The sequence below is a fragment of the Typopeltis vanoorti genome, chromosome 1 (genome assembly GCF_054136105.1).
Source record: "Typopeltis vanoorti isolate ZY-2024b chromosome 1, IOZ_Tvanoo_1.0, whole genome shotgun sequence".
NCBI classification, from domain to species: domain Eukaryota; kingdom Metazoa; phylum Arthropoda; class Arachnida; order Uropygi; family Thelyphonidae; genus Typopeltis; species Typopeltis vanoorti.
Window position 1 is genome coordinate 125,474,757 of NC_143549.1, and position 26,962 is coordinate 125,501,718.

Sequence of the window (26,962 nt, forward strand, 5' to 3'; positions counted from 1 at the left end):
TGTGGACATTTACAGCCTACTCAAATCCTTTTGAAAGCGTTTGATATCAGTAGAATCCTTCATTACCCTGCCTATCTTTGTTTCATCAACATCAGCGGCAGCAAACTATTGAACATCTGCTGTCAGATCCTTCGCAGTGGCATTAATGTATAAATTGAACAGCAATAATCCAAGGATTTATTCCAGTAGTACATTGTGTACCTTAAATCTAGAATAATCATATTCACCACTTGTTGATTGCTGTCAATCATTGATCCGCAAGTTAGGAGTTTATATTCCACTCACATATTCTCAAGTTGCTGCAACAGCCTTTCATGTGATATTCCATCAAATTCCTATCAGCGCTCAACAATATACACGTACTAATGAATCCATTTCCTTAAACCATCTCAGCAGTAAAATTGCTATAAAATATGAAGAAATTGCTAAGCATAACATCTCTTTAATAAGCCCATACTGTTTATTGCAGAGTTTAGATTGTCTTGTCAATCCATTTCAGTATTGCAGTTCTTAATGACTTCTCTAAAGACCCCAACACTTCTCTCGAGATACTGATAGGCGGGTCGGGTCGGTTGATATATTACTAATTTTGCACCACTCTTGTATAATAGAACTATCATACATCATTTCCATTTCTGTGCTATCTTTCCTCAACTGAGACAACTTATACGAACATGCTAAGCCCTAGCCAATTCGGTTCAATGTTCCTTTTTCTTACGTGCTGATATTCCATCTGTCCCTGCTGAAATTGTATCAAGGTTCTGCGACAGACTCTTGAACATCATTCTTATTCATCTCTGTGTAGTGATAGTAGTACTGTTCCCCATGTTACATACATTTGGTTGTTATATCTTAGCGAGGTGAGCACTCATTACTCATTAATTGAACAAACTCATCAGCATCTGATGGAAAAGTGCCATCTCCATTTAATGCAATTATTCTTCCAAATTTATTCTTCTTTTACTATTGCCATAATGATAAATATTTTGGATTTCCTTTAGACTGCACAATTAGTTTCTTTTCGTTCTCCAATTTACCTTTCCGTATAGTACTCGTAACTCTTCTGACCAGCGCTTTTTTTATATTTCATAACATCTCACTCTTATTCTCACGATATTCCTTGTACATTATCTTCTTCTTATGGATCTTCTGTTTAATAAGATAAAGCATCCATTTACTCCAACCCCATTTGCTCTTCGAACTCTAGAAATGCTTTCAGTTGCTGCCGCCTTTAAGTATTTAACAGATTCGCATGCATTACTGACAACTCTAGTATTCAGTAACTGATGACATGGGACAATGGTATCAGTTACTGAATTGGATTGTACATTATAGGTAATACCATGTATTATCTATATAGCTTATAGATAATCTATAATAGATAATGCAATAGATGATGTATAATCTCTATAATAGATTACAGCACTTATAGATTATAGATAATAAATACCACCTATTATCTGCTTACCAGGAAATTATTCGAAGAACATGTGTTGTAAATACATAATATAGAGGCAAAAACTGAAATTTTTAATTGAAATCCAATGTAGAAAATTAATCATATATGCAGCGCTTAGTACTGAATTTTGTAAACATTATAAGTTAGAATGTCACTCAAGATGATCATTGTCTATGTGTAAATATTTTAGATATCAATAAAAATAAATAAATAAATAATAAATACAGCATAATTGCTGTCATCAACTGGTAGTAAAATAATCACATTCTTAACTGAGATCCCTTCTGATGATATGATTGAATCTAACACTCTTTGTCGTCGAGTCCCTTCTTTCCTTTGCTATCTTGAGGAAGTTGACTCGTAACAACTGAATAAATTCTGCTTCATTCTTGGCATGAATTTTTCTTCAACCAAATCAAGATTTGGAAAATTTAAGTAGTTGTAATAATTACTTCTTTAGTATCCATCAGAGTAATTTTGCATTTCATTGTGCCATCAGCTGAACCACCAAGGCTTTAACTACATGCCACCACATATTTGATCTTAGTAACCTATACTTCTCACCAGATAGTTCTAAACTCAGTGCCGCATAGAACATTATTACACTTCCTGCTTTCATGAGTTTTTACTGTACTGCATTCAAGTCATCTGATATCGTTAGCATTATTCCCCCTCCCCCTGCTCTCCTATAACTTCTATCATTTTTAAAATGCTATACCATTTACTGTTGATCCCAGTTAAAACATCTAACTATGATAACTAGGTTTTGATAATGACCATGATTTTAGGCCAGAGCCTATTGATAAAAGCAATGAACTCAACAGATTTGGTCTTGATGCTCCACTCATTAGGAATAAATGTCTGGTTGAACGTATTGAAAAACTTTCTCTTCAGGTGTACTCAAAAGGTCCAAACTAAAGTTTACAGTTCTATCCCTTCGATAGATACACAAGGATGCTGAATGGAATTCATAACATTGTCACATTTGCACACCATAAATGATCCCCACCTCATTTTGATCTAGATCCTTGAATGATGTCTCAGCCCAATAAATAGTTTTTATTGAGGCTCCTATGCCAAATGTTCAAATGTAGGCCTTTTTGTCTTATACAAGTACTGTATTATCTACATCCACACTCATTAAAGGAAGTTAAGCTCATATATATATAAAATATTTTTATTTCAACATATTTGTATTGCTTAGTAAAATATATTAAGAAAAGAACAAGCAATGGTCATTATTTTCAAAACATTTATAGATATTAACAAGAAAGTAACGAATAATCTCCTGAAATATAGTGATTAATCATAGTCTCTTAACCATAATCGAAGAAATCATCTATCATTCCTGTGCTGTTAAAATAATCAGGCTTTACCAACAAACTGAAAAAATTAATAAATGAAAGAATTAGTACCGAAAATAATTAAAATGTAATTAATTTAAATGTAATAAATGTAAATAATTTCAAACGAAATAACAATTCATTGATAAAATTTGATAGTGTACAATTTTGATACAATTACTTACTAGATTAGAAGGCGATGTATAATCATCTGTCATTGTTTATGGAGTGCACACAAAGTTTCGTATACGTTTATCCCACATAGCTAGAAATTAATTTTGGCTCATTAATTTTGCTTCATTTCACAATGACACACACATACGGTGTTTTTAATTATGTCCTAATTATTTTATGAATAAATCTCAATAAATAGTCATTTACTAATATACATTATTTTGATATAACAAATTTAGCAGTACAAGATATATAATATTATTTAGTAATTATGAAATAAAATTAATCCAATTTCGACTTTTACTGAATAAAAAATGTCTTTTATGAAATTTCTCTTATTATTGGTATTTTAAACCATATGAGAAAAATATAAAATACTCTAAATTTGATTATTTTAATGAACGTTTTGATAAAACGTTTTAAAAAAATTAGCAACTTTTGACCTAGTTACGTGAAACGTTAGATTTTTTTCAGAGAATTATCGTTTACTTCATCATCCAGTAAGCCTGTTGCTTTCTCCTTTCAATCTTTGTATCTCATTTCCACTATGATTAATTTTGGATGAATGAGGCATACTGAAAATATGCGACTTCTATGTTGATTTCATTTTCTTATCATCTTGGGTCTAGCTCCTATTGATGTGACTTGAAAGAAGGTTGCAACCAGTCTCGATAATAGTCCCTTGTATTATAGGACAGTAAGGCAACTGATGTGAAGTCACCAGCCTCCTTTTACTAGTATAGAGAGGGACACAGAGACTGAAGTTAAACGAATTTAGAACAAAAGGACAAGAGGAATTCCGTTTATCATAGGAGAGCTAGGAAAAATACCAAGAGAATTTAAGAATGATCTTGAAACGTTGAGCTCCGAAATATTAGGATACTAATAGGTACAGCTCATATTTAATGACGATATCTATTAATTTCCAAGGCCTTTGAATTAAGGCGGTTCGAATTGGATACATCTTCAATTCAAACATTTCATTATGTCGTTACATGTTTCTTGCTATTCTTTGACTCTGACTTCTATTAAATGAATACAAAAATTATCGGCGAGTAGACGCGCCTGTGATTAGAGTTCTCTTGAAAAATAAATTGTTTGTTTTTAAAAATTAATGACATCAGTTATAAATTATACCAGACGTAGTTTATGTGAGCTTTAATTAGAGTTAGATAATTTGTCTTTCCAATTATAACTCATTTAACGGTATTACTCATTTTACATTTTTATATCTAGACACGTGTGTCAGTGATGATTATGTAGAAAATTGGTACGTAAGGCATCATTATTCAAAATAAATCAACCTGTGGGACTTGGGTAGTGGGGTGTAGCGAGTACGAAATGTATTCTTTATTGATTGTGAATTGACTTTGACTCAAAAGCAAAAGAGGTGGGAGAGATTGCCGAAGTCACGATTGAGAGTGCCAAAAGTGGATGCCTGGTCGATAGGGTTAACCTAAGCGGTAGACAACAGGATAGGCGACAAGATATGGGCTACGGACTGACTAAGGATAGCACTGAGAGATCGAGACTAAAAGTGAAGTTGATATGTAGAAACGAGAAGAGTATAAATTCAGCTATAGTGCGTGGAAATAGTGTACTCAATCCATCTGATGTGATATAGAGGCCATTTGGTTGCTGCTACAAAGAAAGAATGTAAAGGATACTGTGGATGGAACGCATCGATAAATAAGCTGAATCAGTGGAATGCCTGTAATTATTAGGGAATTTCAAATATGGGAACACAGATTGAAAGGATATTGGAGAAAGGAAATGCAATTTATGCAATAGTTAAGGAATTATTACCTCAGGCACATGCCGCCTCAGGTTTTTATGTGTTCCAAGGGTTTTGAGAGTGCAAGATCTGGTGGTTGATTCTGTAACCAAAATGACCTAATGCACCAACTCCTGAAATTGATCATGCAGTCTTGATCTCATCTGAGAGGTGGTTCAGTATGTGTAATTTTCCGTTAAGTAGGAAATGACTTATATGCAATGAAAAATGCTAAAGTTGATAAGTACGACATTCTCAGGAGACTGGTTACAGCAATGCCATGGCATTGAAACTACCAGAGTTGGATATTGATAGCAAATGTTAATAGTGTAGAATCATGAGGACATACCGATTGGGAATTAAATGGATGAATATGTTACTTAATCGGGTGCTGGTGCTTCCCAAAGAAAAAAAGAGAAGACCCTTTGGAGAGAATTTAAAGTAAAAAGAGTTGAACAGGCACATAGAACACAAATTACATATCAGAAGGGAGAGAACAATATGGTAAGGAGGGCAAAATCAGAGTATCAGAGGAAATTAGCTGTTACAGCCAAAGATAATTCCAAATAATTTTTTTCAGTATGTAGCAAATACAAGAAAAATTAATTATTATAAAATAATTTTGACGATTTTTTGATTATAGGATTACAAGAGATATTAACATTAGAGCAAGGACAGTTGTGGAAATATAGATAGATGAAGAGGAGATACATAGGACATTTCAGAACCTTCATTGCTCCCACCGCTTCAACATAGCTGTGGGATTAGATGTTATACAGCTGGAGTATTACCAGATACTGCTAGGGAATTGGCAGTGCTCTTGATCTCATTATTTAAGTAAACGTTCAAATCTAGGTTAGTTCCAAGTTGGTGGAAAGAGGAGAATTTAGTTCATTTGCATAAAAGGAACTCCAAAACAGAAGTAGCAAATTATACACCGGTTGGCTTTTCAAGAATGGTGGTCAACGTATGTGCAGAAGTTGTTGGTTAAAGGAAAATTCAATTACTGGTCACATACTACATGGGAAAGAGGGCGATTCTGTGAAGGGAAGGTCATGCTTCAGTAAGTTACATTTTACAATAAAGTGACAGTTGAGGTGAATAAAGGTCATGGCTGCTGGACTCTGCAAAGGCATCCGATAAGATTCCGTATGGAATTCAATTCTAACATATAAATTTGGATGGATATGAAGTAGGTGATGTGGATAAGAGGGTGGTTGATGGACAGGTACAAGAGAAGTTCATTCAGGGCTAGAGTCCAGTAGAAGGCCAGTGATTAGCAACGTGCTGCAAGACCGGGCCGTTGCCATGCAATTTGTACAGTAATGATAAGAAATAATCTGACGAAAAATATTCAGTTGTTTGCAAATGACGTTGAATTTAGTACAGCAATAATCAATAAAGATTATTTTGAAATTTTACCCGATTATTTAAATAGTCAGTTATCAGTTATTGTGGAAAAAAGTAAGATTATATATTTTGGAGTACCAGGTGCGATGGAACTTTATTCCTGGAAGTTGATGAAACCAGAGATGTCATGGTATTAATCGATATGGAGTCAAAGTTCAGATGTGAATATCGTAAAACTGGCTAAACCAGCACACAGAGTTACCTGATTATTGAAGAACACTCTGATAAGTAGAGATAAGTGGCTATTATATCTCCTTATAAGGCCTTGATAAAAATCCACCTGAACTCCAGATTTGGGACATGGGTTTCTTTGGATAAGGAAGAGGAAGGAAGTATCCAGAGGCAAATAGCCAAGATTATGGAAGGTCTATGGAATGCCCCTTATGAGGATGGGGTGAACATTTGAGATTTGCAGAAATTGGTTGATGAGCAGAAATGGGTGATGATGGAGATATATAAATTACTGAACGGATTTATAGCCGATATGCAGAGAGATGTTTTTAATATAGGTCTAATGGCAGGAAGAACTAGGGACAATGAAATTTGAGCAAGAATGTGGTAAGAATGGGTGATAGAACTAGATTTTTTGCTTGTTGGAGAGAGAGAGAGAGAGAGAGAGAGAATGAAATGGGTTGCCGGAGTTTGCTCTGGTCGCTGTGTTGGTGAATGAGCTCAGCATGGATATATTGTGGAAATGTTAGTATGATATTTGCACGATATTCCACGGATTCCTGGAATTTCCAGTGGAATAATAAAGAAAACAAATAGTTGTAAAACGTTTTAAAAAAAAAGTGATTGTAATAAACTAGGATGAAAAATGACACAAATTTCGAAATGAATTCAAAGTGCAAAGTAATGCCACTGCATAATATTTATCCACCCATTAAAAAGACCATGTATAGTGAAAAAGGCTTATTAAAACACATATGTGTTATTTATTTGGAAACCAGGAGGTTATATAAAATATATTATTTAAACTTTAACACTATGTGCTACTTCTATTCGTTTCTTCTTTCCCTATTATTTTTCACTAGTGTACTGGCAAGTATATTTTTATAGAAACAAAAAACGTTCTACACATAATACTAAATAGATATATAGTTATATTTTACAATGTTCATACAGTCTTTGTTTCATAAAAACGTACCATGTTACTCCTCAATGTATTCATTAATAATCTATCATAATCATCAACAATAGAGTGTAGACAACTGAAGACAGCCCTCTGCTCCTATAAGAAGAAACAGTTCAGTTGGCATAAGCACACCTTAATATATTATGTATGATTAAAAAGATTACATTATTTGAAAGAGTTATAATTAACATTGTTTTTTTAAACAATATTTAAAAACAATATTATAAAAATAAGTGAATCAGGAATGAGTAACAAGCAAAACAATTACTCATATTATACCAGAAAATAGGCTTTTTCTTCTTTCTAATCTAAATAAAGAAATTACATAAAATTAAGCACTTCACTACTGAAATGAGTTAGAGATGCTTCATCACTTTAACCTTCTTCACTCGCGCTTATGCATAGATCCACACTTTGCCATGCAGACATTCGAAAATAAAACTGACAGAACAGGGGTGTTAATCCTTTGTATAGACATATGATTAACAGGGCTGTTAATCCTATGTCTGTACATTGTGTGTCTTTTTATGGGTGGTTTGTCTGTTTTGAGGAATGAAAAATTCCGAGTTTCTAGGAGAAAAAAATCCTCCACTTTCGTATACCTTGCCATTTGATAGAAAATACCTGATAAAGGTTCTTTAAGTCTCAGTCGGGATTCGAGTCCAGTCCTTTACAGCAAAAAAAGCTGTTCTAAATGGAGTGAGGCTAATAATACTCTATAAATTTATACAAGATTGAAAAAATTGGAGAATCTGTGTGTGCGTGTGTGTGTGTGTGTGTGTGTGTGTGTGTGTGTGTGTGTGTGTGTGTGTGTGTGTGTGTGTGTGTGTGTGTGTGTGTGTGTGTGTGTGTGTGTGTGTGTGTGTGTGTGTGTGTGTGTGTGTGTGTGTGTGTGTGTGTGTGTGTGTGTGTGAACTCTTGACTGCACTATCAAATGCTTTTCAACTTTTACATAAGAAACTTGCACATACAGAAACTCATATCCACATGTTTCCGAAATATTAAGTTTCTCTGCCTCTGCAAATCATTTCTATCAATTCTTTTATAGTAATATATAAACTTTTTGAATTATTTTCGCAGGAATTAAAAGGTTCATAATTCCAAATTATCACTACATATGAATCTGATATGCATTGCCTTTGCACATAATGCATTTTATATTTATATGCATTATGTGCATATAAATATGCACATAATGCATATTTATATATGCACATAATGGATATATAAATATGCACATATAACTATGTGCATATTTATAAGCACTGTGCATATAAATGTACTGTGCATTTATATGTGCAGTACATTTACATTGCACATATAAATGTGCAGTATAAATTTATATGCACAGTGGCAACCAGTTGATTTATGCACATAATGCATTTTCCAGTCGTTGCTTTTAGGTTTCCTGAATCAAATGCTTCGGAAATCCTGGATGAGATGACGTAATTTCGATTCGCTGTACCACAGATCACACTATGAATCAAGTATGAAAAAAAAGAGTACAACATTCTACTCTTTTCTAAGAATTGAGTACAAAGTTTCCCAGTTGTATACCTTTTTTTGGAAAATATAATCTGAATATAAATATAAGAAGAAAAGAATTAAAAAACTTCAGATCAAATGAGTAGTCTTCATTGTTGGGTCTGTTTCGATGCCCTTCGGATGACAATACCTGGATTCGAATTCAGCTGAGTCACAATGAATCAGTTCTTTTCATCTGAAGGTGAGACATACATGTGGGGAAAAGATTTTTTCTCCTGTTAACAGGCAAACTGGTTAGAAAAATGCATCCAATACACAGACAGTTGACATTAAGGGAAGATTGATTACGCACTTTATTCCGTGGGATATGTTTTTTCTTGTGTTTTTTCGGAGACAGAGCCGCGAAATCTATTTTATCAGATTATTTTAACTGCGCCATTAACATTTCTTTTAAAAAGTATCTGAATTTTATGTGTAGCCTGATTTTAACTAATAATGGAGTATATTCTAAGATCATGCCTGGGAATGGTTAGGAAAGTTATGTCATTTGATTTGATTAGCTGATATAGTCAGCTAATAAACACTAAAATGCTTTTCGTAATTATGTATTCTATGTGAAAAAGTGTGGATGTATTGAAATATGTATTGAAATATGAAATAAATGGTAAATAAATTGTGAAATTTCAATTTATTTACCACAGAAAAATAGAAATTTATGGAAATGCTGTTGTAGTTTATATAAGTCTAGGAGTAGTTCCAAAGACTTCAATGGTGGAGTTTGGTTAGAAGTAATTGGTGATTAAGCCTAGAGGGATAGAAAAAATTGCTCTATTCGTAGTTTCATTATGCAGTTTAATTTTAACTGAAGATCTATGAAACATGTAATCCAAAAACAGCGTGCCACTTTTGCCATCAATGTAACGATAAGGTAACTGTGCCCTGAGCATTGATGATTTATTCATTTAATATAATTTAAAAAATGCAAATTGGTTTGATTTCTTCAGCAGTTAACATGAAAAGCTGCAAGTTTAGTAATGGACCGTGAATTGATATTGAGTAAAGACACTCTGGAATTTCATCACAGGTTTGAGTTTAATTTGATTAGAATTACGTCAGTGACAGCTAAGGTTACTGTGTATCACTTGAAAGTACGAATTCTGTCCGTTCATATGACGGCATTGCCTTTTTTATGGGATGAAAAAAAAATGATTTCATCAAAAGAATCATACAGAATAACTTTGCACCTGCATATGACGCTAGGTAATTCACATTTACTTGAGAAACTGTTATAATGATTCTTCCCATCTTACACATATCGCAACCAATTTTTTTTTTAATTCAAGTGCAAACATCGCGATACCCTCACGGCTGCGCACCAAAACATCTTTCGTTATGTTTAACCAACAATAGCAAAAATTATGGATAAAATATGTTACATTATAAGTGACTTACGTTAAAGGAGACTAAATATTTTTATGTCGTAATTTTTGTACAGCTGCATAAATCCGAATAGTTTTTGGAGCAGATCTTGCATCTGTGTATTAGATTCACGAGGAAACAGTAACAGATTTTTTTTTCTCCAAAAAATTGTTGCATTCGATTTTTGTGGTATCACTCTCAGTGTAGAGTTCATTTTCTAGAAACTTTATATCAGTCTCCTCTAATAAACGTTGTGCACCCAACTGCATTGACTACCGTGGGTAGGATAAGGTAAAATAGTCTCATTGTAGACCTTGGGAAATCTGCAGACTACGGCATTATTCTTCCAGTATTCGGGATGGAGTTTTGGCTTATACAGTGCGAAAAGAACTTAAAGGCTTTCCTTAGCATTCATGCAAGTTGAGTTTGTCTACTTGGCAAATTAGGCAACGCTGCTTTCCTATTTACCACCAAAATCGATGCAACAATATTTTTGAACAACTTTAATATAAATCTATTTGAAATTACAAACAATAAACCATCGAGTTAGATGAGTTTACAAAGCTCGTCTTCAGAGGATAGTTATTGGATAAATTATCAGTTATTAGATAAAAGGATATAGTCACATAAGAAAATTCCTGACAAATTCCCATTTAGTAAGGTTTATTTTGGAAGTAGAGATGCGCACTTTCGATGGATCTGTTTTCTTTATGTGAAGATAGAAAAGGCAATACAATTTGCTTCAAGCATCCATTCAAAATTAATTTTCTATTATGCATAAAGGGTATATGTATTGAATGGTAGTCATACGAAGATAAAATTTCTGTCACAAATATTTAGTTTCATGTCGTGGGAGTGATTTTTTTTTCACACAAGCGACTTCACGTAAATTGGTATTTAAGTAAATACCCAAATGAAAGTCCCATTTTGATAGATAAAATTCATCATTACCATCATCATCATCAAATTCCTGCCATGTACCCTCAAGGGGTGTACAGGATATGATAGTACCACATGAAAAAATTACATCATTACTAACTTCCTATCTACAATTTTCCTTCAAATCAGTCTGTTACTTGTCAAGACTCCAACATTATCAGATCTTATATTTCTATCATCTAAGACACTTTGTACAGTATCAATCCACCTATATCTTGGTCTTCCTCTGGGTCGTTTTCCTGCCAAAAATAAAATTCATTAACTGTTTATTTACAAAAGAGTTAAATTTCATCACACTCTTGGATTCTACAAATATGTTATCAAGAATATACCTAATACTAGTGTTTTATCTATATTATTAAAGACTTCTAGGATTACTGAAATTCCTGAATTCCAAATTTTGGTAAACTTTCTGGTAAAAATTGAAAATATACTTACCTTCCGAATATGACCACAGGTGCAGTTTTGCCAAAGACCCGTACAACTGAACTTCACGACATCCCTTACATCTGGCATGCAGTCTGTAACTCCGGTTTTAACCATGCATTTTCCATATTCTGATATGTACTTTAGAGTAAAAATTTGATCGGATTCACTAGGTAACATAATAGATTTAACAATATTTTCTGAAAAAAAAAGTTGCTGTTAAAATCAAAATAGAGTAGCACTTATGTAATCAAGAGTTTTTCACTTCATAATTTGTCTTTAGTAAATTACAGCTCTTACCAGTACTGAAAGCAGTATCTTGAAAATGTAGTTTAATTTTTGATATAGATTAAAATTTTAGTAATAAAAAAATCTTTTCAAAGTTCTGTTAAATTGAATAAAAAAATAAAACTTTCGCACTTAGTATAGACTTGGAAGTAAACCGACGTCTCTCTCTAGCAAGTGGATTCTTAATTGACTGGTTATGTGCAACATTATAGTCTCTGCTAGCCAACCAACCCACCTTCCTGTACTACAGGCTAGAGCCCTCTTTTCACAAACATGGCTGTGTCAAAGTTAGTATTGCAGCATACAAATCATGCTTTGCTCAGTTGAAGGAAATGTAAACTATACCACAATCTGTTAGACAGCTTCGCCAGATGAAACAGCACAAATCTTCTTATTGGAGGCGTAAATTGGCTATTGCCATATTTTGCCTTAAGAAGAGGATATCTGTTTTTGGTCGCGTCTCTTTCTTCTTTCATGCAATGCAGGCGGTAGCCTTGCAAGGCATATTCTCCACATTATAATTAATCAACTAATGGGCCACCTTCTCCATTCAAGGGTAGAATAATAAAGAGGTTTCTGTAGGCGGCCCACCAGAGTGCATGGAATCAAACTTGTGATTCCCAAGCACTGACAGCTGTAACGTGGATGGAGTTCTGAGTATACTAGCTTCCTTAATACATGAGGTAGGCCATATTTAGTTAGGGTATGGGCACAATCTGTGTGGATTTCATCCAAAAATCTTTCAATCTTATTATATGTTCCTACTTCTATAGCTTTTTCCAAATATCCTACTAATGAACGACAACAAAAATTAAAGTGTTACTGTAGTGAAAAACCTGCAAAAAAAGAATAAAAATATACTGTAAAATCCTAGAAAAAAATATCCATAAAAAGTCTAGCATATTAACTTTACTAATACCCAAACTCTTAATACCAACATCAACGATAAACACCATACATTACTTTCTCCGATCTAATAACTGGCATTATTCTTGATGGGATGACCAGATTTACTCCATGGACCTGACTCAAAACCTTGCGTTTCCAACATGGGCACAAAATCAGTCATCCAAAAACTAAAGTGCATGTAGTATCTCAGCATGCATTTTAGTTTTTGGACGACATTCTCTTATAACCAATTTAGACACTTAAATTACGTAAATTACCTAAGCTCCAGCCCATCAGAATGTGTTTTTGGGACACTACATATTTCCTATCCGCATCAAAATGAAAATTCTGTACATACACTGAATATATATTTAGACGCTTACAATACCGGATATGTTCATTTCCACCGATAACTGATATTTCCCTAAATTAGAATTCACTAAAGTGACTTTAAAATATCCTAACTTTTATAGACTCATTATTTCGATTGGTTTTTATCTTCTAAAAGAATAGTGTTGTACGATATCATTAGTGAGTCATGATAGCAAATAATATTGTTTGAAAAAATAATTTGGGAATTTTTAGCATGATAAAATTTCGATTGTGCTCTAAATAATATTCCTAAAGCTTATTAAGTGTAGTTATCTTTGTTCTATTTTAATGCATGTTTATCTATTAAGAACAATAGTATAACTATTATAATATGCAATAAAGATATGGATTTGTGAAAGTTACTTTCATATTCTTCCAAGTTTTTAACATTAATCTTAAAAAGGGCGAAAGAGCCAATCTTCGTAGAAGAGTAGTTAATCCCAACGAAGAAATCTTAAACTTAAATGATATTGCCTCAGTAGCGCAATTGGTAAAATTGCGCTACTGAGGCAATTTTACCAATTGCCTCAGTAGGTAAAATTACTACTGAGTAATTTTACTCAGTACGTTGCGCACTTCGATTTGAAAAGGCTTCGGTTTGATTCGTTTCCTGTTGGGAAAAATCTTTATATGGGCTTTTTTAATTGAACGTTTGTTAGTGATCTCTTTCTTCTCTCCAATACTCGGGTTTTTAATCTGCAAGTCGGTCAGGAGAGCACACGCAATTTACTCACAAAAAATGCTGGTGTTGGTGATCATGGACATGTATTCGGAGAATTAAGTAGTAGGCGAAATGGTGAAATATGTATACAGGAGTACACTAGAGTGTCCCCTGTGATGAGTCCTTGGGCTACTTGGAACTGTCATAATATAACAATAATAAAATGCTTAAATAGATACCTGAATTTTCTTGAAGCGAAAAATGATCATCATAATTGTTGATCATTTTTCGTGGTGAATATATTTAAATATATTCACCACGAAATATATGGTGAATATATTTCACTTCTAGGATATTTCTGGTATGTTTTGGCCCACATTCTCTTTAAACCAAATTTAGAAACTTAAATTACATAAATTAATCCTATTTGTTGGTTATGGTGTTAGCCTCTTTTCTCGTAAGCTTACATGATTGCGTTATTGTATACATAATTCTTCAGTTTTTCATTACTGTTATACATAATTTTCACAATTATCGTAGCGTTATTTTCAATAAACGCAGAAACAAACGCAATAAATTACATGTTTGGCATTAAGATTTTCAAAAGTTTGTTTGCGATATACGAATGTTTCTCTCAAAGTTGTAGCATGGGCAAGTAATGAGCTATTGATGTGCACCATTGTTTCTCCCACTCAAGTGAAGCCACATCGCTGTGGTGTGTGTGGCCCGTTTCTACGAAATATACACTAATCATTCTGACAATATATTACCAAAAAGACCATATCCTCTCATTTAGAGGAAATGCCAATTGGATATTTAGTTAGCGATTAATCCTCAACCCCTTGGTAAAACACCATAACAATAAGCAATACAGTATGTGAAACTGCAGGTGCATGTTCGATCACCAGAACAAGGTTTCCGGTTTCACTATCCCTCTTTTCTTACATGATTGTTGGTGGCACGTCATGGGAATGCAGATATACTGTACTGACTTAAACTATCTTCTTGCTGCAGTATCACCTTCCAAAGGCATTATCTAGCATTAAGAACAGCAAAACTATAATTCCTATACTTTAAGGTACTGTAGCTTAAGATTTCCTTTCTTCTATAGCTTGACGTGTGTCCAAAATTGTGATGATTTCAGTCTTTATCCCTGAATTTCCATTTCTTGCACTTATACGATTTAAACAACTAAAATCTTTTGGGAAAAAATCCCTTATACTAATTATAAAGGATTCCTTCTTCTAGCTCACAGATCATATTCTAAAAATGTCAGAATAGTTTCTATTAGCAACTGTCCAGATATGTGGATCCTTCAACTATCAGGTTAATTTAGTATCCTGTTAAAATACTAGGCACTCCTTATCATTGGCACAATCTTACCTTTCCTTCATCTATCCTCAACTCTTTTATCATCTATCATCTATCCTCATCTTCTATACCTTCATCTATCCTCATCTTCTATACCTTCATCTATCCTCATCTTCTATACCTTCATCTATCCTCAACTCTCTTCTATTGGTAATTAAGGCCATCATTCCGCCACCAAGTTTATTTTAAAAGAGAACTCCTTTCTCACAGCCTCTCTTCCTTGGGCATGGCAATAACAGCACCCAAATGGGATTTCCTTTGCAATTTCAGCTCTTCTTGCCTATTTAATTATCGGATTATTCAATCTTCCAAACCAAGCTCTTGCCATATTGCTTGGCACCAAATAAGATTTTCTTTCCAATAATCTGCTAAACAATCGTGAGGAAAATATTCTCTCTTCCACAAGCGAATATTCCACAAAAAAGAAAGTCTATCCTCAGTTTCCACCTACACTGCAGTCCGCAACAGCTGAAAAATACACCTGCCGACAATTTTATATCTTTTGAAGGGACGAGGTGCAGAAAATTTTGTCTTCCGCCCAAATATCAGTCTAGTATTCTAGTCTTTCGCAAAGGACAGTGAGTGTAACTTCCATTCTGATCTTCAGACACACATTTTGATTTACTCAAACAAATTCTTTCGTCGACATTCTGCACAGGAGACCTAAACGTATATGATCCCCATGCAATATCAAGGGGTAGATATACCAAGAATCGTAACAGATGCAATCCAATAATCAGATTTCCCTAACACTGACGGGTTGCGCTAGCGATAGGTCTGCTCAATATAGTTCCAAATCAGCTTCAAGTTAGAATAATATTCTCTTCTTTTGGTTATTCCAAGCATCTCTATCATAATTATTATGATATTCAGAAGTAACAATCAGATTAACTGATTATACTTTACTCAAGTCACTTTTTTGGAGATTGTTTCCCATATGCTTTTTCTATAGCTAAATTCATTCTAACTATTCTTCTAAGGACTTATATAAAGCCTTCACGTTCCTCTAAGCCAATTAAAATGCAACGAGACACTAATCAACATCCACTCTTAATCCAGTTTTACACTTCTCTTTTCCTGACCACATCTCCACATCATTTTCCATTCCATCTATGACTGTACTCAGGAACATCATTTATTAAAGTGTATAATCTCTATTTATTCAATACACATATCAAACGATGCTTTTCATCTTCTTCTTCGCACCTTTCTACACTCCAGACTAATTGTTTTATAGGCGCAAAAGCCTATAGCACAATTATTATTTATTTATTTAGTGTATGATGATATATCGGCCATGAGGCCTCTTTACTGGGATATACGGCAACCGTTGTGGTTATTATATTGTTAACGATATAATTCAATCCGATAGTTCGAAAAATAATAGCGCCTAATCCAAGCCTCCTCTTCACCTACAATCCCTTCATTTAGTAATAATACGATGCTTATTTTCATAAGCTTTAATTTCCTTGGTTGGCAGAGTTAGCATAGTTACCCAAACTCCAAGCCGTAGGTTCCCAGCATTTCACCATGGGAAATTTTGTGAATATTTTTATGTAAGTGATGAATTAATTGTCTGTTTCGAGGCCACTGAACTACTTAAATATGTTAAGTATACTCTGCAAGACAGGATTTCCAAAATATCTAAGTGCCAGCGGCATACTAGCACACTAATATCTTATCGTATACAAAAATACTCTTTTGTGAGTGGGGCTGTTACAAAAACAAAAAAAAATCCTCCTCCAGAATTAGAACTTAGTATAACGGGCATATTTGTTTTAAACTGACCGTTATTCGAGTAGAAATTATTAAATATTTGCATTGATTATAACTATACTTGCTCATCGTTAGAACCACTATCCATTCTTTTTGGATAGTGGATCCAACTATCTAAGTCAATGGAGAGTTTGATCCATTACTTTGGACAGCGTCCAATGCAGTGCATCACTGATCCTACATGGACAAATGTGATCCGAATCCCAATTAATATTTATTTATTTGTATGTACCTATTTGTTCGCATTTATTTGTAGTCCTCATAATGGTTTTATATACAAGGGAACTATCAGTAGATGTTAGTGTGATATGTTTATTTATATGTTAATTCCACCCATAAAGTTGAAGATATGACCTCAGTCTGCACAAGGGATAGTCCCACATTTGATAGTGAAAATTAGCTATACAGAGAAGAGAGAGAGGGGGAGGGAGAGAGAGGGAGAGAGAGAGAGAGAGAGGGGGGGGTTGAACATGGGTTCCAGATTGTAATTTGAACTCATGAGTTGTCGGTTGGAGAACGAAAATACTAACCATTCGCAAACCAGGCGGGCTTTAAATATCACGTCTACGAATTTATATTCAGCAGTATTTTTAAAATGGAGTAGATCTGCAAATCTGAGTATCTGGTATCAATTATTAATATAAAGAATTGCTGTTCAAAAGACATCAGAAGAAGATTTGGAATAGGTAGGACAAGAGCCAGAGATTTATCTAAACTCTAGAAGGACAGACTTGTCGCTACAGTACAAAGCGGATATTCTGGATGCAGAATCAATTATTGCTTATAAATGTGAAAGTTAAATCTTGAAGATAAAGAAGTCTCATAGAAATCGAAAGCAGCTTTTAATAAGTGGTGCAATAAAGAAACTACTAATGATCTTATACAATGAAAAACTGACAACCTGTGAGGTCCAACAAAGGATTAATAGAACTTTAAAATTGCTTAAGAGCATTAACAGGTGAAGAAAGAAAGCTGAAAGATTTTGGACATGTAGAATCAATGAAAGGTGAACTGCTGAAAACATTAGAAGTTAAAGTTCCTAGTAAGAGAGGAAGATTAGTAGACCTTCAATGAGATGATACTGTGTCTGAAGAAACTGGTCTTCAGAGAGTTTTGTCTTCTAAAATAGCGCACACATAAAAGGAACACCCGGAGAATTACGGATGTTTGAAGAAAAAAGCAAATTAAAAAGTACCTTCTCCATTTCTAGCTAAAGTTCTTTTCTGTAAAAGGAACTTTAAATAAAATTATCCACAGCATCACTAAAATAGGGAGATATTCCAGAAAGAAGCTTCTTAAGCAGCAATGGGTACAGTAATTGAATTATCTTTTAAATATTAAAAATAGAATTAGTAGCAGGTTTCCTTTCTAGAATATCATGCATCATGACTGGATTTATTCTAATTCTTCCAGTGATTATTTCATTCCAAATATGCTACTATTTCTTCTCTTAACATTTATTTCAGTTTTTGTTCCCTCTCAAATTTTAATTCATTCGATGTGTACATTTCGTCACTTTTTTCATTAGTGTAACAACAATCCAGAAGGGAAAAAGCAAATATTTTGCATGAAGGTAATCTACCTCAACATTCAATTGTTGTCTCTAATTAACAGCCTATTCAATATTCAATGAATAGGCTGTTAATTAGAGACTTGGCTTCGCTACATCTTCAATAAGTAAATTATGAATTAAAGCGAAATAATCAAACGGATAGTTTTTTCCCATCAAAGTGGGAAATTTTACAAATTCGTTTCACGTTGTTTTAAATTGAATCCGAATTTGCAAATGTTGACCAGTTGCATGTCAGAAATATTAACAGGCAACATATTATTATGAATTTTATATAAATATCGAGACATGAATGAGATAGATTCATTTTATATTATTAGCTAATTCAACAAAGAAATATTTTTATTTATATTTTAAAAAGCTATTGCTTTATATTTATAAATATATTTTCATATTTATGTCTGAAAAGAGAGGGAAGAAAAAATAATTAACGAATTCAAGCATGGAACTCCATAGTAGGTATAACAGAATGGTAATTAAGAGCAACAGCAACTTCGATTAAGTTCAAGTAAAGATACCAAATAATTACTTATTTAAGTTAAGGGATATACATCCCATATTGTTTCATACCCGAATAAGAAACTGGAAGAGTTTCATGCCGAATATAGTAAATAGTAAATATATAAAGTTCGGCGAGTCCAAGCGTAAGCAAATACCTGGATAGTGTTACAACTGACCCTTTAGGGAGTGCAACACTGAGACAACTCATGGTAAGGGTGGAGCAAGCTCCGATCACTATTCTTGATATTTCCCCATAACGTGAAACCCAGCTCCTAGGAGCTGTATTACTGTTCTACATTATGAGTGAGAGAAGGTCACTACCCAGGCCGGTTTCAACCTTCATGAATAAGTAAAGCCGTCTCTAAAAATTCGGACGATCCCTAGGCCACTCACCTGTGGGCGAAAGACCGTCCATCTCAGCGTTGGCTCCACTCAGTGATGGCCTTCCACCCACACGCCACCACCGAGCAGAACCGCTTAAATTCCGAAGAAAAGCATTCACCGGGCCGTGCCGGAGAACACTTTCTCCGGAGACTCAAATTGCTCCCTTAAGGCAAAAACCTTAAGAGAGCGAACTCATAATAGCCCCCCACCGGTTTCAACCTTTATTGAGGTGTATTTAAGTAAAGACCTCTCTAAAAATGAGGACGATGCCTAGACAACGCAATAGTGGCCGAAAGACCGTCCAACTCAGCGTTGTTTCACTCAGTGACAGACTCACTCCGTCACCGAGAACTTCTCAGCGTTGGCTCTACCCAGTGGCAGGCTCACCCCACGACCAGCCTGAGCCATAATCTCAGCGGTGGCCCTACTCAGAGACAGACGAAAACCTATCCCAAGCAGAGCCTCTCATATATATCTATATCTAGCGTCCACCTTTCATCAGTGAGTAGGTAGACCTAGAAATACCCAGTTTGTAGTAACCCTTAACCCTTAACCCTTAACCCTTAAGTTAGTATATCCCTTAACTTAAATAAGTTTTTATGTCGCCGAATTGAAGCCTTTGGCTCTTCATATAATTAAAAATTCCAAATAATTACTTTAATTTTATGCAGTGACAAATGATCAATCATTTGTCATCTCCTTTAAAAAATTCGTAACTTTTGGTTCAAGCTCAATATCACTAATCCTATTAAATATTCTTCTTCTTTTCGGCATTTAGTTCCAAACAGTTCTCGGGCCTTTAGAATTTATTTCTATTTTGGCCATCCTTCCTTTCCACTCCAACTTCATCCATATCCCTTGTGATGTTTTTCCACCATCTTTTCTTGGTCTCCCTTTTCTTCGCATACACTTCATCTCCATTGTTATGACTCTTTGAATTGGGTGGTCTACAGTCTTCTCTATACTACCCTACCCTAGCCTTCCCACCTCAATCTACTTTCTTTCGCATGGTCGCTAATTTTTCTAACCCCCATTTCCTTCCTTATAACTCGTTCCTCCTATGGTCTTTCCACGATGTTCCATTTATCCATCTTAACATCGTCATCTCAGTTCTTTCCAACTGTTCATCCAGAATTTCTTTGTATCCCATGTCTCTGCTCAGTATAAGGCAGGTATAATTTCCGATTTATATATACTTGTTTTTAAAAACATTTTATGTGCCTTTTTGTGGCATATCACCACTTACATCTCCTTCCATTTGGTCCAAATTGCCCTTTGATCTTTAGATCCGCATCCTCCAAGATATTTTGCTGCTCTATAAAACTCTTTTGGACTCTTCGACAGTTTCATCTGTGATAGCCAAATGATTTCAAATAATATATTCCATAGCACATTTTCCCTATTCCTTCACTGAGTGCGTCTAAAATAATCACAAATAGAAACAGCTGAGCGCTGACTCTTGATGCAAGCCAACTTTGATGTTGAAACATTTTGTTGTTCCAATGCTCGTTTATACTGCTGTTTTGGTTTTTTCATACATTACTTTTATAATCCTTACATTTCTCTTACTACCTTTGATGGTAAAGGCGCTTTATTATTTTTCATTTTTCTTATTGCTTCTATTACCTCTTCCTTTGTAACTTCCATCTCTGTCCCCTGTATGTTTTCCTGCTCTTTCGGCATCTTCTCATTTTCTATGTTTAACAGCTCTGCGTAATATTCCTACCATCCGACCTTTATCTTCTTCTTTTCATCTACTAACATGACTCCATTTCCATATTTTATTATGGAGTTCTTTTATGAAATCCTTTGTGCCATTTCTCTCCTGTTTTGAAATTCTACATATTACTTTCTCTCCGTTTTCCGTTTCTATCTCTGTGTATATTTTCTTCCATTCTTATTATTTTGCTTTATTTGCTTCTACTTTTGCTTTTCTTGCTTCTACTTTTGCTTTTCTTCTCTCCTCTTTATATTTCTCCCAGGTTTCGTTGTGTCTTATTTGCCTCCAAATCCAAAATACTTCCTTTTTCTTTTTGACTACCTCTTCAACTTCTTCATTCCACCACCAATTTCTCTATCCTTCCTCGGTTTGAATCATCTCGTTCTTCCATACAAATCCTCATCAACTTTACCTAAGATGTTCTTCATTCGATTCCAAGTGTTTTCTGCATTGTCATTTCCTTGAGATGCTACCCTCTCTTCCATAACCCTATCTTTGAATTTCTCTATTCACTGGTTTTATAATCCTTACTAATTTTTGTTATAACCTTTCTTTTGAGGTTACGGTAGATTAGGTCCCTTGGTATTCTGTCATATGCTTTGTTTTTATTCTTATTTTCTTCAATCAGTTTCCAGAACTTCACTCTCTTTTCCGTTTTGTTTCTTCTTTTCTTTTTCAATACTCGCACTATTATATCGCAATTACAATTTTCTGCTGTGTGTCTATGTGCTCATATGGGATTGTCTCGCAATTTTAAAGTTATTTCTCTTTATTTCCTCGTGTGAAAACAGTCAACCTTAGTCTAATTTTTTTTTCACTTTCATAAGAGTTAACAGGTGGTACTCCTTTTTCATGAATAGGATGTTGGCTACGACAAAGCCCGAACTTTTCCAGTATAAGAAGGATATCTTAACATATCTATTTAGGTCTGCTCCTATTATTATCATTTTCTCCTTTCTGATGCTATCCACCGCCGCTCTATTTCTTGGCAAAATTGGTCTTTTTCCTCACTACCTGCCTGCGTTTCATAAAATTCATAATATTTATTATTATTCTTTCCCTAGTGCCACTTTTGGTGTCATAAGGAAATCGCTCATTCTTTTGACGTCTGTTATGTTTTCGTTTAGAATTTCCTCCACTATAATTCCACTTCTGTTCTTTTCCCGCTACTTTCCATGTTAATATACGAGTTTATATCTTTAATACACGTAGTTTATATCATTTCCTCAATTCTTTTGCTTTTTATCCCTTCAATTTTCTTTCCTGGATGCATGTTATATGTTTCTTCCTCCACCAGTTCTCTACGTTTTCCAGACAAAGTACTCATTCTAGGTTCTTAATCTTAAAATATTCACTTCCTTCTTTAGTGCCGGTCGTGGATTATTCTGAGATGCCCTTCGTCCATTTTGCACAACAATAAGGGGAGTTTGCTGCGCTTCGCCTGCAGAGAACGCCGTAGCTATTATATTTGTTTGTCTTTGTCCGAGATACATTTTTATTTCGACTGGTTTTTATGCAAATCTCTTTTCTGGCGCCAGCCAGACATAGAGAGAGAGAGAGAGAGAGAGAATGGGAATGAGGACCCTTATTCTTGGCCACTCCACTGCAGTACCACACTCCAGCCGCTCCTCTGGAGATTAGACGCTGCTGAAGATGGACCTTCCACCCATTAGACTTTTGGGATCAAACCTCATTTTCATATCTTCCATTTGTTCAGCCATTGTCCATCTTCACTTGTGCAGCGAAGATGACAAAGTGGTTTTGGTGAGGTATGCCCCTCCACCTCACCCTTTCTCGTGCGGGTTTGGGACGGACAATGGGGGAGTTCCTAATTCTATTTAAATAAATACTTTTCTTAATATTTTAATTTAATATTTTTATACATTTAATATATTTTTAGTATATATAAAATATACTTTTGTATAGTTTATATATATTTTAATACTTAATATTTTCTAATTATATAATAAATTAATCCCATTAAATAATAAGGACAGTTTATGTAGGAAAGACTCTGGCACGAATATTTAAAAAACGATACCAATGCAAACAAAAATATAAACAAATGCAACTCTAAGCCTAAATAAGATGTAAATATTCATTATGAAACCATTTTCGCATTTCTGCTAGAGGATTTGTCACATTCTCATCAAATTATGTGCTTAGGAGAATAAGAGTGAGGGAGATAGGGATATCTCCCTCACTCTTATTCTCCTTTGATCCTTAAAGGCTTGGATTTAGTAATAAATAGTAATAAATTTAGTAATAAATTTAGTAATAAATATTTGATGTTCACATCTCCAAAGTTTTCATTAAAATAGACTTACTGGAATTCTCATATGATCTTCTACACATAAATAGTGACTTGCTAACACATCCTGTGGCAGCGCTGAAAAAGGAAAAAAAAAGAAAGAAAACAGAAAAAAAAGCATAATTGAATAATATAACTGTATGGTGACTTTCAGTACATTTCTAAAGTTAAATAACAATAATAAATTTATTCCGCTTGTTTTTTTTATATGAAATAGATATTAATCAAGAAGAGTATGGAAATTGAAGTATACGCACGTTTATTCCGTGCGAATAAAGAGCATATTTTCTTCGTATAAAACTTGAAACAACATGAGTATATGTTGAAAGTTTATTTTTCACTTGGTTAGACTATAATAAATTTAATTTAATCCTTTATCCAAGTGTGAGCAAACAAAGTTTGCAGCTGAAAATATCTTCAGGACTGAGGTAAGGTAGTACAACACGTACTAGTTTCAACTAGCACGTGTTGTACTACTAGTTTTAACCTTTGTTGTAGTACTAGTTTTAACCTTTGTTGTAGTACTAGTTTCAACCTTTGTTGAGGTCCACCTTTGCTACGAGTTTCCTGGTGTTGTACTACTTACTCCAGTCCTAAAGATATTTTCAGGTGCAAATTTTGTTTGCTCACACTTGGATAAAGGATTAAACCAAATTTATTATATGAGTATGGTATATTTTTATTTCACTTTAATTGCATATGAAAATTGAATCGAAGCTCGTTAAACGAGTTTATTTTGCTAACAAAGCATAACATAATTTAGTAAAAGTAACTAGTCAAGAAATCATATGATTCAGTAATAATATAGGTAACGTGGGGTTTCTTCAAAAAAAAAAAAAAAGGGAAATTATTCTTATTCTTCTTCATGGATTTTAGACGAAATGACCAGTTTCAGTTTTACGACATGTTTTTTTTTTTTAATTATTCTCTCCCATTTGGAAGTTTACTATTGTAGAATTGATTTACATACCGTAGATAGTTTGTATTTATATACTCATGTAATAATTTGATAATTTTCATAATTTCATTTCTCCAGTTTGAATTGGTTTTTGACTTTCATTCTTACTTACAGCCATGCTTCTCTTTCATTTAGCAAAGTTCGTTTATATAGGGCATTAAAGAGCCTGATTCGAGTGTGTTTTTATAGGAGGAACAGATTAAACATATTAATTAATATGCTATTTACTTTACAGAATTCAAGTTACGATTTTTATATATTTTTAATTTTCTTAGGATAAAGCGGATGTACTTCTATAATCTATTACTATTTCATTCTTACTATGTTTATTCTTTGAAAGCCGTTCTTTCCTTTGGATATTTTCACATTATAATATCATGGTAAGTCATCTTCTAATAGAGATAATAAATATCTTCATCTTCAAATAATGTGACTGATATTTTCGTTTATTTAACCCATTCGTACTCAAAATGAATTCTGCTGGTTTAATTACCATTTATATTTCAGAATATATATATGTTGAACTGAGAGTAAACATGGTTATGCAATATTAGTTGATTATATTTTAATCAACTAATATTACAATCTTTTTTTATTTTCAAAAATATTTTTCATAATCAAAACAAATACTACTACTACTACTAATAATAATAATAAGAAGAATAATACTTTTTGATAAAGTTTATTATAATCATCTTTACATATACAGATTATTTACAACTATAAAATTAAAGTATTAGTATTACTTTTTGTTCACTAACACTATTCAGTACTTAATGATAAGAGAATATCTTATTTAAATGTGTATAATTAATAATTCTAACATGTATTTTATATTTTCCCCATATGTATTACAATGATTCGTTTAATTTGTTAAGAGAGAGATACTTTTCATATTAAACATATTGGATGTGGAATAATTTTATTTCAATATACGCATAATACTTTTCTTCATTTTGTCATTTACATTTATATTTCAATATGCAGTTCATTTTAATTTAAAAATCTTATTTAATTTCTTTTTTGAATAAATGCTGAATGGATTCATTTCACCTTTTAACATTGCTATTTTCTCATTCAATAATAATAATATTATTACTATTATTTAATTAGCACACAGTTTATTATATATCAAAGAAATTACATAAGTATAAGGTACATTTTGTTACATGTTATTAAAATTCTCATGATTAAGACAATGCAATATTATAAATTAATGTTAAAATTAATAGGTAATCCTTTTGCAGTTACAGTTTTACATTAAAACAGTTAACCATCTATTTTTGCATTTTCTCATTTCCAATTTAATTTTACAATTCATTTTTATTCACAATTCACATTAACAATTATTTTTATTAACATGCAAGAGATAATGCTAAATGCATTCATTTCACTTTTCACAATAATAATTAAAATAAAAAAATATCGACAATAACAATGACACTTTACAATTCTGTACTAGCATGTTTACAATTCGGTACATCGCTTTACTTTAACTTATCATTATCTCTCAGAGAATTTAATGCTTAGGCAACAGTGATATAATTTCTTACGTTACACGTATCACTCTTAATATCTTTATAATAATATGGAATTAACGTAACAGTAATAATAACGATCACAGTAATGTAGTTCAGTTACACAAGGTAGTTGATATGATCAGATGCTGCATTTTACATTTTATTATTATTATTATTATTATTATTATTATTATTATTATTATTATTATTATTATTTGATTAATTGCATTAATTAATGATTAATGAAATGCTGGACAATATATACAGAACCACTGCCACAGAAACAATAAAACACAGCTTTGCCTGCGACCCCAAATCCCTCAAACAGTTGGCAAACAACTTTAATCAGCACTTCGTGAACTCTCTCCAAAAGCTACAAGAAACAACCTTTCCTCACACATACGAACATTCTCCACTAAGTCCACGAGCAACCCAGTCGATGTGGTTCCCCACAGTAACAAAAGAAGAACTATCACTGGCAATTCAACAAATTAATCCTAACAAAGGACCGGGGATAGACGGAATCAGACCAAAAGACATTAAGAAACACTCAACCGACATACTTCCAGTTATACAAAAACTGTTAAATAAAATCTTCGAAACGGGACACATACCTGAAACACTGAAGACTGCATTAATCACACCCATACACAAACAGGGAAAAAGAAACATAATAAGTAATTACAGACCTATCGCCACGTTGCCTGTAATCAACCAAATCATGGAGCGCATCGTACATCAGAAACTCTCCACATACGTTGAAAAATTTCAAATCATACCCAAAACACAATATGGCTTTCAAAAAAATAAAGGAACAGCAACACTCCTGGAAGATTTCACAGATCTAATAAACGCTGCATTGGATAAAAACAGAATGACATTAGTGGTATTCATTGACCTAACAAAAGCATTTGACACACTAACACATAAAACCTTGTTAACGAAACTTACCCATATCGGAATTGGAGGTCGTCTACTCCAGTGGTTTAAAGCATACACGAAAAACAGAAAGCACATCACACGTATAGGATCAGCACACAGCAAAGAGGTACATGTAACCTGTGGAGTACCACAAGGA